General features: G+C 40.5%; 1 protein-coding gene across 2 annotated transcripts in view; it reads right to left on the bottom strand.

The window, feature by feature from the left end:
- Nucleotides 1–13,127, bottom strand: part of PAK1 (p21 (RAC1) activated kinase 1) — a 67,750-nt gene extending 54,623 nt beyond the window's left edge. For both annotated transcript variants that reach the window (XM_011368378.2, XM_011368379.2), the window contains exon 1: nucleotides 12,932–13,127. The gene's annotated coding sequence lies outside the window, so the exon portion shown is untranslated. The remainder of the gene's footprint in view (nucleotides 1–12,931) is intronic.
- Between the last annotated feature and the right edge of the window lie 271 nt (nucleotides 13,128–13,398).

The following is a 13,398-nucleotide window of genomic DNA, read 5'->3' as shown; positions in this document are numbered from 1 at the left end:
ATTCATATGAAGATTAAATAAAACTACTAATAGCATTCCATATGATGAATTCTCTGCCAACCTTTAATTTTGTAACCTTAGGAAATCACGCTCCCTTTCTAGAATGGACTGTATCACTTTATTAACGGTCAGTTAAGCCACAGGTTTTGTAAATAAGTCTTATGGAAACAGCCACATCCATCATTTACATATTGTCTAAGGCATCTTTCACCTTCCAACGGCAGAGTTGAGTAGTTGAGTAGTTGCAAAAATGACTGTATGCCCACAAACCTAAAATATCTATTATCTGGCTCTTTACAGGAAAAGTTTGCTGATCCTTGACCTATATCATCTATCCACTATCTCCCTTTAAAATTTAACCTTGTTCTACATATATGATGGTCAATGTAGTAACCATTTGTCCTATACAATGCTGAATTTATTAGCAATCTCCAATTCATCTGGAAAACAGGAGTGAAATCTAAAAACAAAAGAGGGATGTAGGAATCCCTGTCACATGGTACCAATAGTTTTAATGAAGATAAATATTATTACCTTAAGTATCAATGGAGAGACATGAATGTTTCCAGAATAGTTTCTCATTATTTGTCCATGCTATCTTTAACCATGACTACTTAGAATGTAAGCTCTTTAGAGTCAAACACAACAGTGCTTTAGTGACTAAATTTTCTATAAAAATCAAAACCACCATAATAATCATGAAGAGCTTTTTAGAAAATATAGATGCCCTGCTTTGACCCCATAAACTCTGATTGAGTATGTCTTGGTTAAGGCCAAAATTCTGTACTTTAAAAAATTAGTTATCCTAATGCCAGCCAGATTTAAATACCACTGCTTTAGATATCAATTACTTAATGTTATGAACAAAATCTGTAGGAGTGTTTTTAGTATTTCCTAATAAATGATCCCCTGCTTCCATTTTTTTCTCTTCGATCCTTTCTCCACATGCCCTTTGGAAATGTTCGCACCTCTAAGAAGTTAGGTGTCCACTCTAGTCTCACAAAGCAGTGGGTATATTTCCAGGTTACTACATTTATTTTTACTATGTTATAATTGTCTTCGCCAGGAACCAGAATGTTCCCCAAAGGTTGGGCTCAATTTTGTCACTTTTGTAATACAAAAGTGCCTAGTATAGTATCTGACTCACAGCAGATTTGATAAATATTTTAATTAATCAAAGTCTGCACAGGGATACATGCCTTGCCTTTAAAGAGTTTAGTACGATGAAATTTTAAGGCTATTCACAATCTGACATTAACACACAATATAAACTAAGCCACTACAGCTAGACACAGCTTACATTCAAACTATACCACAGAAATTTCTGTTCTCCTGAATTTATCTCTTACCCTCATCCTGACACCCCAATGCTTATCAATGATTTTTCCTACCTCCGAATGATAAAAATCTTACTCATCTTTCCTGGTCAAATTCAATCTTCATCTTTTTGTATACTTCATCCTGACCTTCCTCTGGCAAATCAACTGCTCCTTACTTCTCTTTTTGAACAAAAGAAATCACGTAAGCAGGACAATCTTGTTAATTTAGATTAACTCTCTGGATGATGTGCTTTTTATCCATTTCTTCCAATTTCACTTCGCAGATTTCCTTTCACTTTCCTTCCTAGCCCCAGTTCTCAAGTATATTTTTTACCCAAAGTGCCAGTTCCAAAATTACATTCCCTGCAGCCACCTGATATCCTAAGCAGACCCTTCCTTGCCTCCTAGGTCCTTCAGTAAACAACTTCATGGAATGTAACTCCCTTTCAGGACCACAGCCCAGGACTGTGCCAAGAAAGGCTTCATCAACCTTTCTATACAGTTTTTCTTCATTTCTCAGTTCTTTTACTATGCTTGGAGAATTACTGGTGGTAGATCTCCAGTTTCAAAGATTCCAAGTTACTTAAAACCTAAAATCTGCTGTTGGAATACAATGTTTGAATCTTTTATATCATATCCCCGTCTAGGTCATCCAGCCTAATGCTTGAAAACCTCCAGTAGCAAGAAATCTACAGTCTCAAAAGTCAGCCTAGTCTGTCTTTGGTCATCTCATTTAGAGCGTTCTCACTTATATTAAGTTCTTTCTATCTCACACTGCATTGTAATTACTTGTTTACACATTTGCCTCCCCTTCTTCTCCCCTCCCCTGCCAGAGGCAGACTATGAACTCCTCAAGAACAAAGTTCAGTCTTATTTATTTTTCAATCCTCAACACTAGGCCTGGCAAAGAATAGGTAATCAATAAAAATTTGTTGAACAAATGAACAAATGAATGAATAAACAAACAAAAACTATTTCAATCTGTTAGTCCTATCTCTTAGGGCTATTCAGAAAAGATTATTGACTCTTCTCTTCTCTGAATTTACTCTTTCTCTGAATTTACTTGGACTTGCTTCTATACTATTTTCCAGTTTCCCTGTAGCCTTGCAACCAGTCCTTTCTTATGGTTTTTCCACAAGTTTCACTCTCTTTACACTTTATAGATCCTCTCACTGGCCATTTTGTCCATCTATACTCAGCACAATACTTAGCACATTTTAAAACCTACACTAGGTTGAACTTTGTTTACAGGAAAACAAGTCCAAAACATCAAGAGGGTAAAGAAGAAACACCCACAACTTTTGCATAAGGAGACCAAACACATCTTAAATCACCTAACAGCCTCCGTAGGCCAAAGATTTGGGAGGATGACAAACCATTGCCTTCTGGCATGCTGCAGTCAGTAGGCCTGAGGCCAATACTTAGAATGATAGTTCGGGTGGAACCCCTCTATCCATCCTAGACAACAAAGTGATGTAACAGACAGAGAGAGAGAGACTGACCAGGTTTTACCAATGCCCCAGAGGCTCCAGAAGCCTAATAATTTATGAGTAACTAATTATACTAAAGTATTAATTATGAATAAACTGAATGGCTCTATAATAAATGCAGGATCACTGTGAGGTTTCAAAGGGGCCATTGGTAGGGAGATACAATAAAAAGATGACTGGAGTTAAAAATCAAGAGACCTGAGTTTAAGTGCTGGCTCTATTATTTACCAGCTCTAGTCCTTATATAGAAGTCCCTTCACCTATGAGCTACAATTTGTTGTTTCCCACTGTGCAGTCTCTAGACAGATACTGGTCAAGAAGCAACCAAGGAGAGGAAGTGATCTGTGTCTCTTCTGCTGTAAAAAGCATAGCATGCTGTAAAAAGAATAAAGATACAGAGCTAGAGTAGAAAGAAGTGAAAGAAAATACTTTTCAAGCAGCCACTATGTTTAAGCTCTGATTTACTTGGTCTGGGATAGGCTCAGGCATTGGTATAGAACCTGGATCGAAAATAAACCAGACAATAAATACATGAATGAGTTTGATAAAGAGCAATCAATGATGGCAAATGCATCCCAGACCACAGGACTAACATAAGTATGAGAGTATAGCACAGTAGATTGCAACATGAAGATGAAAAAGTAGAACGCAGGAATCACAGAAGGCCTTTTATGTTCTGCACATATACAGCACTTTTAGTCAGAAAAATGGTCCATTCTAAGCAGTTCTAGATCTGTGCAATGACTGTCTCATGTTAAAAATAAAAGATGACACTTTATTTTAAAAAGGCTGTGGAGACATGACGAAAAAAGAGGTGTTGCCTAGAGGAACAGACCAACTGCTATCCGTTTGCAGTGAGTACTCACTCTGTGATGCCTAGAGCTCACACAATAGGACTTGGAGTTTAGGAGTCCTCTAAACTGCCTAAGAGAGATGCTAAATTCTAAAGAACAGTATCCCTAGAGAACTCTCTGGACAAACTATCTTTACAAATAGGATTTCAGCCATCCTTTGGGGCTGCTATTTTAATAACCACTAACATTAGATCACACTTTGGAGTTTACAGGAAACTTGGAAATCTATTTAACTGGTATCAATTTTCTCATTCATTCAGGCAAATATTTATTCATCGCCTACTGTTTGCCAGGCTGTGCTAGGTGCTGAGGATAAAACAGTGAGCAAGTCAGAAGAAACGAATTTCAGAGATGTTGCCAGTCAGCCAGGGTCACACAGGTAGTGGGCAGCTGAGGCAAGAACCTGAAATGAAGTCTGTGTAACTGTAAGACATCCTCTCTTTCCACGACACCACACCTCCCTGTTCATTCTAGAGGCAAAGGAATGGACTAGATAACCTCTAATAACCCCTTAGACCATTATTTAAAATGAAGGACGGAATGGAATAAGAAATAAAACATTCCATTTATTAATCAGATTTCTCAATTCCAACTATTCAGAGCAGCTAAGACTGGCATAACCTACACTTCACCCAGGACTGGAATACTGCATGCCCTTGACATCTAGTTATGAGAATTTGATCTTTAATTAAATTGTGCCAGGAGGTTTTCTTTGGCATAGGCCTAGAATGCTGCAGTCTTAAATTTGCTGAGGGATGTCCTTCTGACATGTCAAAGACACTCCCACTATGCAGCCTCCAGCCACTTGCTCTGGTTTAGCAACAAGAAAGCAATTGCTGAGGTAGCAAGGAGGAAAACTGGAGGCTGTTTCTGAGCTGCTAGGAAAGCTACTTTAATTTCTAATCCGCAGTTTCCTCTATGTGAAATATAAATAAGACTATCTATAAAGTTCTCATGAGAATTAAAAAGCATATATAAAAGCATCTAGCATGCTGCCTGGCGCAGAATAAAAGTCCAATAAATATGTGTACACATCCCCCACTCATCTTTCCAGTTTTCTCTCTATTATTCCCTAAACTTGTCATTCCAGCTCAATATGCTTTCATGCCCCTGCCTTTGCCCACACTGTTCTTTCTGCTTAAATGTCTCAACATGACTGCCAAGCAAAGTCCTACTCACTCTTCAAGACCCAGCTTGACTCACTTCCTCTATGCAACCTTCACAGAAGCCCCTCTATTTCTACCTTTCCCACAATTTAATAGCATTTTACATATAGGTAGCAGTTTCCGTATTTCATATCAACTTTACCAGAGCATAAACAACTCAAGCGACAAAACTGAGTCTGATTAACTTCTATGTCCCTGAGTCCCACCCAGCCCAGATCTGATAAATTAGCAAAGGTTCACTGACTAAGGAAACGTGGTTTAGAGGGTGGGGCGGGGGTGGGAAACAGGAGTTGGAAGGACCTTCAAAAATCAGCTGCAAACCTTTACTTTATAGTTGGGAACCTGAAACCCATAGAGATATGCAATTTATCTTTCATTATCTTTCATGCAATATATCATTCAATGAAATAAATCAGAATAGCCTCTGATTATTCTGATTCTCGTAGTTATACTCTTTCTACACTAATTATAATTTGAGACAGAATGAACAAAGGGCTGTACCTGGGAGGCTTCGTTCAATTGGAGAGGTATGAGAGCCAGCAAAATAAAATGGAAAAGGTGAAGAGACTTGGAATCAGACACTTAAGTTCTCTTAGGCTGGCCACGCACCTTCACCCTCCCCTCCCCCCGCCACACATCTTCCTCACTCCTACCAGCCTGCAGTCACTACAGTTACTTGCAGAAACCAGTACCAAGGTTTTGTAATCCTCTCCTACCACTTGTGAAATTCCTGACCTATAGCCCCAGTTGAGCTATTCCCAACAGTAAGCTTCAGATCCCTAGACCTTCCAATGGATGGCTTGAACTGAGAAAATCATCACTAAAACCTAAGGCCCATACGGTCTGAGAGCTTGAAGGAATCAAGAAGGCAATCTGGTTTAATCTCCTAAGAAACACTGGAATCTACTCTGCTGACTGCTGTAGATGACCTTCTAGGCAATCTGTCTGAATATATCCTGTGATTTTCTGCACTGCCACATGCTTCCTCAAAGGAGGTTTTCTCTTGGAAGTGTTAAGAACTACAGCATGCAAATGGACTGCCCTTTCTCCTCTAAAAGATAATCATTACTAAGCCAATCAAGCTTCCAGTTTCCTTGATTTCAGTCTTTATTCATCAACCAAACTCTCCTCCCCAACCTTTTCTGTAAACCTTTTCTGTAAACCTTTTCTGTAAACCCTCTAATCTGACCAAATTCCTCAACCCTTTCCAACTCTGGAGCCCTTTCATTATTTCCTCTGGAACTTCCCATTTGTCATTGGCTAACTTCCTTTGCCTCCTTGCCTTCAAAGAAACCTGGCTATCACCTGAAGAGGAGACCTCTCTAGCAGTCCTCTCAACTGGAGGCTATGTTCTTGCTCATATCCAGGCTATCAGTGTTGTCTTTAATTTTCAATGCCATCTCAAAAAACCATTTCTTTCTCTTCCTTTTGTAAAAATCTCTATTTCTTTGAGGAGCCTCCCCTGGCTGCTATCACACTGCATTGTTGCCTAACACACACTTCCTGGTCACTCCACTCAAAGGCTTTAGTTTCTAGATCAGTTTTCTTTTGTACCTACCAGTTATCATTACAGATGACTTCAACAGCCACACTGATGACCTTCTGGCCACTCCATTTGCTGACCTCCAGTCCAAGTTAGCCAACACTACCATGATTACACCCTGGACTTTATCACCAAAATGTGCATCGATTCCAATATCTGGAATGAACCATATATACTCCAAAAACAACATCCTAACCATGCACCTCACTTGCTCAAGAACTTCCACTACAATTCCTAGACTTCATTTTGAGCTCCAATCCACTATTCATCAAACCCTACTGCCTTCACTTTTCTTTCCCAACTACAGACCATCAAAATCACCCAAACATCAAAACCTTACACCCTCTAAAACTTAACAACCACAATAACAAAAAAACCCAAAACAACCCAATTCAAAAATTGGCAAAGGGCTTGATCAGACATTTCTCCAAAGAAAATATATAAATGGCCAATAAGCAAATGAAAACATACTCAACATGACTAATCGTTAGGGAAATGCAAGTCAAAACTACAATGAGATACCATCTTACACCCATTAGGATGCCTATTATCAAAAAAAGAAACAAGAAAAAAACAAGCGTTGGTGAGGTTATGGAGAAACTGGAACCCTTGTGCTTTGTTAGTGGGAATGTAAGATGATATAGCCACTGTGGAAAACAGATTAGTGGTTCTTCAAAAAAATAAAAACAGAATTATCACAGCAATTCCACTTCGGGATATATACCCAAAATAACTGAAAGCAGGGTCTTGAAGAGATGTTTGTACACCCATGTTCATGGTACAACAGCTAGACTGTGGATACAACCCAAGTATCCATCACGAGATGAATGAATAAGCAAAATGTGGTATATTCGTACAATGGAATAGTACTCAGAAAAGGAAATTCTGCAATATGCTATGTATGACATGGCTAAACATTGAGGACACTATGCTTAATGAAATAAGGCAATCACAAAAAGTCAAATACTGTATGATTCCACTTATATGAAGTACTTAGAATAGTCAAAACCATAGAAACAGAATGGTGGTTGATGGGCTGGGGGAGGGGAGAATGGGGAGTTATTGCTTAATAGGTAGAGAGTTCCAGTTTTACAAGATGAAGAGTTATGAGGATGGATGGTGATGACAGTTGCACAACAATGAGAATGTATTTAATACCACTGAACTGTACACTTAAAAATGCTTAAGATGATAAATTTTATGTTAGATGTATTTTACCACAATAAAAAAAGGAAAAAAAGGGGAGAATTAAAAATTACTGTATAATAAATACACTACGATGTGCCAAAAGTTCATGATTAACAACAGTCCTATTACAGGAGGAGCCTGTTAATGCTGGGGTAGCAGCCAGTGAACTGAGACTAGGATTTTCAATGGGTAATGGATAACTGATTCTCAGTAAAATCTGTAGGATACTAAGATGGCTTATAACAGGCTTTCACTGCACATGTATACTTTACACAAATCTGATCTAAACAAAATTGATTTTTTTTTTTTTAATCAACCCCCTTGCCTTCTTTCCAAAACACAACTGGCAAAATCCCAGTTTTGGGACAGTTGAACTCAACTATCTTACAACTGTCTCTAGAGAATATTACCTGGTTGACTGCTTTCATGTGAAAATTATGATACCTCCCTATGATTATCTTACCTCAAATGGGCATTCAACTGGGCTTTCCACTCACCCCTTAGCTGATAAGATTATCGGAGACAAAACAGATATCCTTCAAAGACAAAAGAGATATCCTTGCAAGAGAACTCTATCTTTCTACTCCCAGATCTATAGGCCTCCCTACACCTGGACGGTCTAGTTACAGTGAAGAAGATGTCCCGTCAAAAGCCATTCTCTCTACTCCTTCACTTGCAGTCTCTCTCACCAGGAATGATATCCTCTTTCAGCTCCATTAATCTGTCTTTCTGTTAGATATACTCGGTCATTCAACAAATATTTATTGAGCATCTACAATGTACCAGTGCTAATCTAGCTGAATAAGACAAAGTCCCTGTGTTCATGAAGTGCATGGACTAGTAAGAAAAGCAAACAAAGAAATAAACAAATACATATATATTTCAAGTCCATAATGAAAATTAAAGAGTAGTACATGTGAAATTGGGGGTGGGGTGAATAGGGATAGAGGTGGTACATAAAATAAAGTGATCAAGACAGACTTAAGATCTGAATGAATGAGACAGCAGATCATAGTAATATCGAGAAGCATTTTAAGCAAAGGGAGCAGTAAGTATAATTGTCCTAGATACGAATATTTGGGGCAGAGAAAGGGCAGCAAGACAAAAGTTGAGTGAACAAGGAGAAATGCGGTAGGAGACTGAGACTGATAGCCAGAGATGATAGCCAGAGGTCAGATTATGCAGGACTTTACAGGCCACAGTAAGAAATTTGGATTTTGTAGCAAGTGTGAGAAGACACTGAAGAGTTCTGAGCAGTGATCTCAGGGGAACAAATGAAAAGCAGTGAGACCATTAAGAAGTTATAAAATAATCCAAGTAGGAATTGATGGTGGCTTGAAAGAATGGCAGTGGGTAGAAAGTAGTATTGCAAAGGTAGATATATTTTGAAGGTAAAGCCAACTGGCTTATTTAGAGACCAGATGTACAGTGTAAGAAAAAAAAAGGAAAAATCAAGCTTTTCTCTAAATTTTTGGCCTGACCTGAGAACAATGTCCTTTCAAAAGGAGACACACACACACACACACACACACACACACACACACACACACACACACACGCACCTTTCTTGACACCCACATCCTCCAAACACCATTTATTTTCTTCCCCTTTATAGCAAAGCTTCTCAAAAGAACTGTCTGCTTACACCATCTCCACTTCCTCCCCTTCTGTGTTCCAACTCACACTACTATTTTACCAAAGGTAGTTTTGCCAAAATTACTGTTCATCTCCACGTTGCCAGATCAAATGGTCACTATTCAATCTCTAAGCAGTGTTCAACATTCTCTTTCAAATGCTCTACCTCCTTGGCTTTTGAGGAAGCACATTCACCTGCCTTTCCTTCTATCTTTCTGTCTATTCTTAGTCCCTTTGCAGACTCTTCCTTCACTATGTTCAAGGCTAAGAACCTCCATTCGTCATACACTACACTATCCCCCAAATAATCTCATCCATTTCCATGGCTTTACGTATCATCTATATGTTGATGATGCCCAAGTTTCTATCTCTACCTCAAAAGCTCTTTTAGACTAATAACCATCTGTTAGACAACTCCGCCTGCATTTCTCACAAGTATCTTAAATCTAACATGAACAAATGAAACTCTTGCTTTTCACAGCATGTCATAAATTTTAATTATATTTGCTTATTTATTATAAATCTCCCTCAATAAACAGCAAGCTTGACAAAGGAGCAACTAAGTATGTTGTACCTACCAATGTACGCCTAGCAAATAAGTCTTAGCAAGAGTAGACACGAAAATTCACTAGACCCTGTGTCTGCTCTCAAAATATTCACATACTAATGGGAGAGGCAGATACATGACCACAATGATAGTACAACATGGTAAGTAGCACTGAGTGGTGAGAAGCACATGAGTGCTACATAAATGCAAAAGAGGGGCCTTTAACAGCCTAGGAGTCAGGGAAGACTTTCTTAAGAAGGTGACTTCAGAGTTTATTTTTGCAAGATAAAAATAAGTACAGCTATTAAGTGCCTACTATATATTTTTTTCTCTTTTATAGAATTATTTTTGAGCTTTATTATAAACTCTTCAAGGTGGGTATAAATATCTTCTATTTTATATATGAAGCTTAGAAAGATTAAAAACCAGGTAGGTAATAAGTGGTGGAACCAGAATTTGAATTGAGGTCAGTCTGCTTTTAAATCTTCCCCTTTCTTTTGGGTGTATATATAGATATATAACAAGGTGTCACTAAAAACAATATCTTTTATACTTGCCACCTAATATTTGTTTGACTCTAAACAAATCACTATACCTCTTAACCTCAGTTTTCAGCATGGGACTCCATTACCAGTCTCTAAATCCTTCTCTCTAGGCCTCTCCTTTTCCTTTATTATTAAGGACTGAAGCTCAGTTTTAAACTAGTCAGTGAGCAACCCTGGGTATTTCAGGCTGTAGGATCTGAGCATTTTTCATGTTTCATTCAGAAACAACCACATTAACATCTATACAGAACTTTACAGTTTAAAAGCAGTTTTATACATTCATCATTTCATTTGATCTTCAGCACCCTTTACGAGCTGTTAAATCCCTATTTTACAGAGGCCAATGGAAGTAAAATGTCTAGCTTCATCTGGTCTCTAAACTCTACCACCTGCCAGAAATTAAATTTAAGAAAATGGAGAAAGGGGTGGCAGAAGCAGAGGAAGAGAGCAAATGACTCATAGAGGGAGCTCGGCATCAAGTCACCTAAGTGGCCTAGAGCCAGGAGAAGTTAACAGAGACCAAGCTGTTTCCCTTCCAAGGTAATGAGTGTTTGGCCATGGCACAGTGACCTACCATATAGAAGTGTTCTTTTCCCTTCTCAGCAGTATCTAGAATCTAAGGCTAAAGGTAGGCAGAAAACAGAATATAAGAAAACTTTTTGTACACTTTATGTACACACAGGTCCAGAAGATAACATGGTATAAGAGGATAGATAGCACCTTTAAAGAAGCCTTGTGTTTAGAACCCAGCTCTGCCACTGACTTGATGAATTAAAAGTTCCCTCTGATGAACCAAAAATTATCACAGCCCTTTGTGCTTCTCTTATATCACATATTTACATCACGTATCATACGAGGTTCTTCTGCCCCAGAACTCCTCCTTTTCTCTTCCTCCACCTCATCCCTGCTATCCCTCTTTGTCCCTAGGCTCACAGGTCAACCTCTCTTCCTCCAGGTCAGCAATGCTTCAGAGCTGCCAAAAACTCTTCCTCTCCCAGTCATTTATCTCGCTAGAATGTGCGCTTCTGCCCAGCCCTGCTGGATGCTTGCTCTCCTCCCACTCTAGTCTTCAAGCAAGCCCGCCGCTTTCCATCTTGGTTACTTCCTACTGTCTGTTGCTACCCATTGCCCTCCAGGAAAGAGGTAGGGAACACATCTAGGAAGAAAAATTGCTTATTGGCAGGCCCAAGGCAAGGCACAGAGGCAGTAAGGAAAGAGACTGGCACTAGGGAAGACAGAATTTGTAGGTGAAAGCCGAAAACAATGGAGTAAGGTAGAAAACAGAGAGTGTTTGGACCTCATAAAAACCGGAGAAAGATCTCCACAGACCAGGAACCCACTAATATTGAGACAGCTAACCAAAATTTCTAAGAGGAAGATAAGAAACCCTAACCAAGAGAAATATCCAAGAGAGGGAAAGAAAAATTAGGAGATCAGGGATAAGAAAGGGAAAGCATGAGGGGAGCAGGTTGAAGGGAGAAAGTGCAGGTGGGAGAAAAGGTAGGAGGCAGGACAGGAAAAATAATCAGGAGAAGGAAATAGAAAAGTGGAGAGAGGAAGACGAGGAGGTGGAGTCATAGAAAAACTGGGGGGAGGAAGGAGATACAAAATAATCAAGGTAGGTTAGTTACAGGCCTGACATGTATTTCTTGGTCTCAGATAATCAAGAAGGAAAGATTATAGTGATTAAGATATATAGCCCCAAGGTCTGTCATTAATATGGTGGGAAAAGGAGGGGGCTCCAGAGAAGACAGACTAGTTTAAAGCAGCTTTACACCCAAGTATCAAAAAATTGGCCAGTTCAGAGAAAAACATACTTTGACCTGCTTCTTCCCCATCTCACCTCCCTACATTATGCTCAACACTAACACCTACACTCAACACTAAATTAATTAGTATTTTCAATCTCTGCCTTGCCCATGAGTCACTAGGTCCTGAGCAGACCAGCAAGATGCCATCCAAAAGGCTGGATGGAAGACAAGATACCAAGGTCTGCTTCCTAAGTTCACCTGTCTCTTACAGTGCTGAGGGGGTCATCTCTGAAGCCCAACTGAAGGACTTTAAAGCAGCTCACCTTTCTAAAAGGCAGTTTGACAGCTTGGGAAAGCCAGAGTTACAAACAGAATGTCAAGCCCTTCACTGCACAGATAAGAAAACTGAGACCCACAGAGGTTGCCTGACTAGAACCAGTCCCCCCGCCCCCCAACCAGGTCTCCTATCTCCCAGTTTACTCCACCTCTTGACATAACAGGTCACTTATAACATAATGCTCTTCCCCAGCATCCAAGAGAAAAGCCCCCAATAGGCTAACAGCTAAGCCAAAGCAGAGAAAAAAAAGCATCACCCTAGCCACCACACAGAAGGGTGCTTGCAAAGGAACACAGCTCCTGAAGCAAAGCGGTTCCCCCAAACCCAGCTTCCCCTTCACACCCCTCCCTAACCTGAGTCTGATTCTAGTGCTGGCCTAAGCCTAGGTGGGCTCATCAGAGGGGGGTCCACCCTCAGCCCTTCTCTCATTTAGGGTCTCTTACGGAAAAGAGACCCTAAATCTACCGGACCCTGCGTCACCACTGCCCGGAAGCCAGCAGTGACCACCCCCCTCCCCAGCACCACCCAGGCACACACCAGGCTGGGCCGGCAATACCTGGTGGGGAGAGCTGGCCCCAGCATCTCTGGTCACTGTTTTTGTCGCAGAGCCGCACCTCTCCTCCTGGCCTGGCCTGGCCACGCAAAGCCCTGGCTCCACCCGTGCCTCTCTACTGGGCTGAAGCAGGGCTCCCAGCAGCTCAGCCGCCCCAGCTCCCGGTGCAGCACGCTCCCGCCCTCGCAGGGCGCAGTGAAGGCGCTGCTTCGTGGTTGGCGAAGCAGAAGGGGCGGGGGAAGAAGGGAGGGAAGGAGGCGGGAGGAAGCCGTGCTTCTCCTTTCCGCGAAAATCACTAAGGGCGGGGAGACGACTACCTTCCCTCCTTCTTAGCTGTTCTCCCCAAACTAGTCTCCAGCTGCAGGTAATTTCTCATTGAGACCAGGCATTCCAGGGCCTCTCAGAAGTCCCCGGTGAGCCCCAGAGTCAAGGAAGAGAACCAGAGCTCTTCTGTGCTTTAGTTTCTGCAG

The sequence above is a fragment of the Pteropus vampyrus genome, unplaced genomic scaffold (assembly GCF_000151845.1).
Source record: "Pteropus vampyrus isolate Shadow unplaced genomic scaffold, Pvam_2.0 Scaffold141, whole genome shotgun sequence".
In the NCBI taxonomy this organism is placed as follows: Eukaryota; Metazoa; Chordata; class Mammalia; order Chiroptera; family Pteropodidae; genus Pteropus; species Pteropus vampyrus.
Note: the sequence above shows the minus strand (reverse complement) of the source record. Positions and strands in the feature narration are given on the sequence as shown.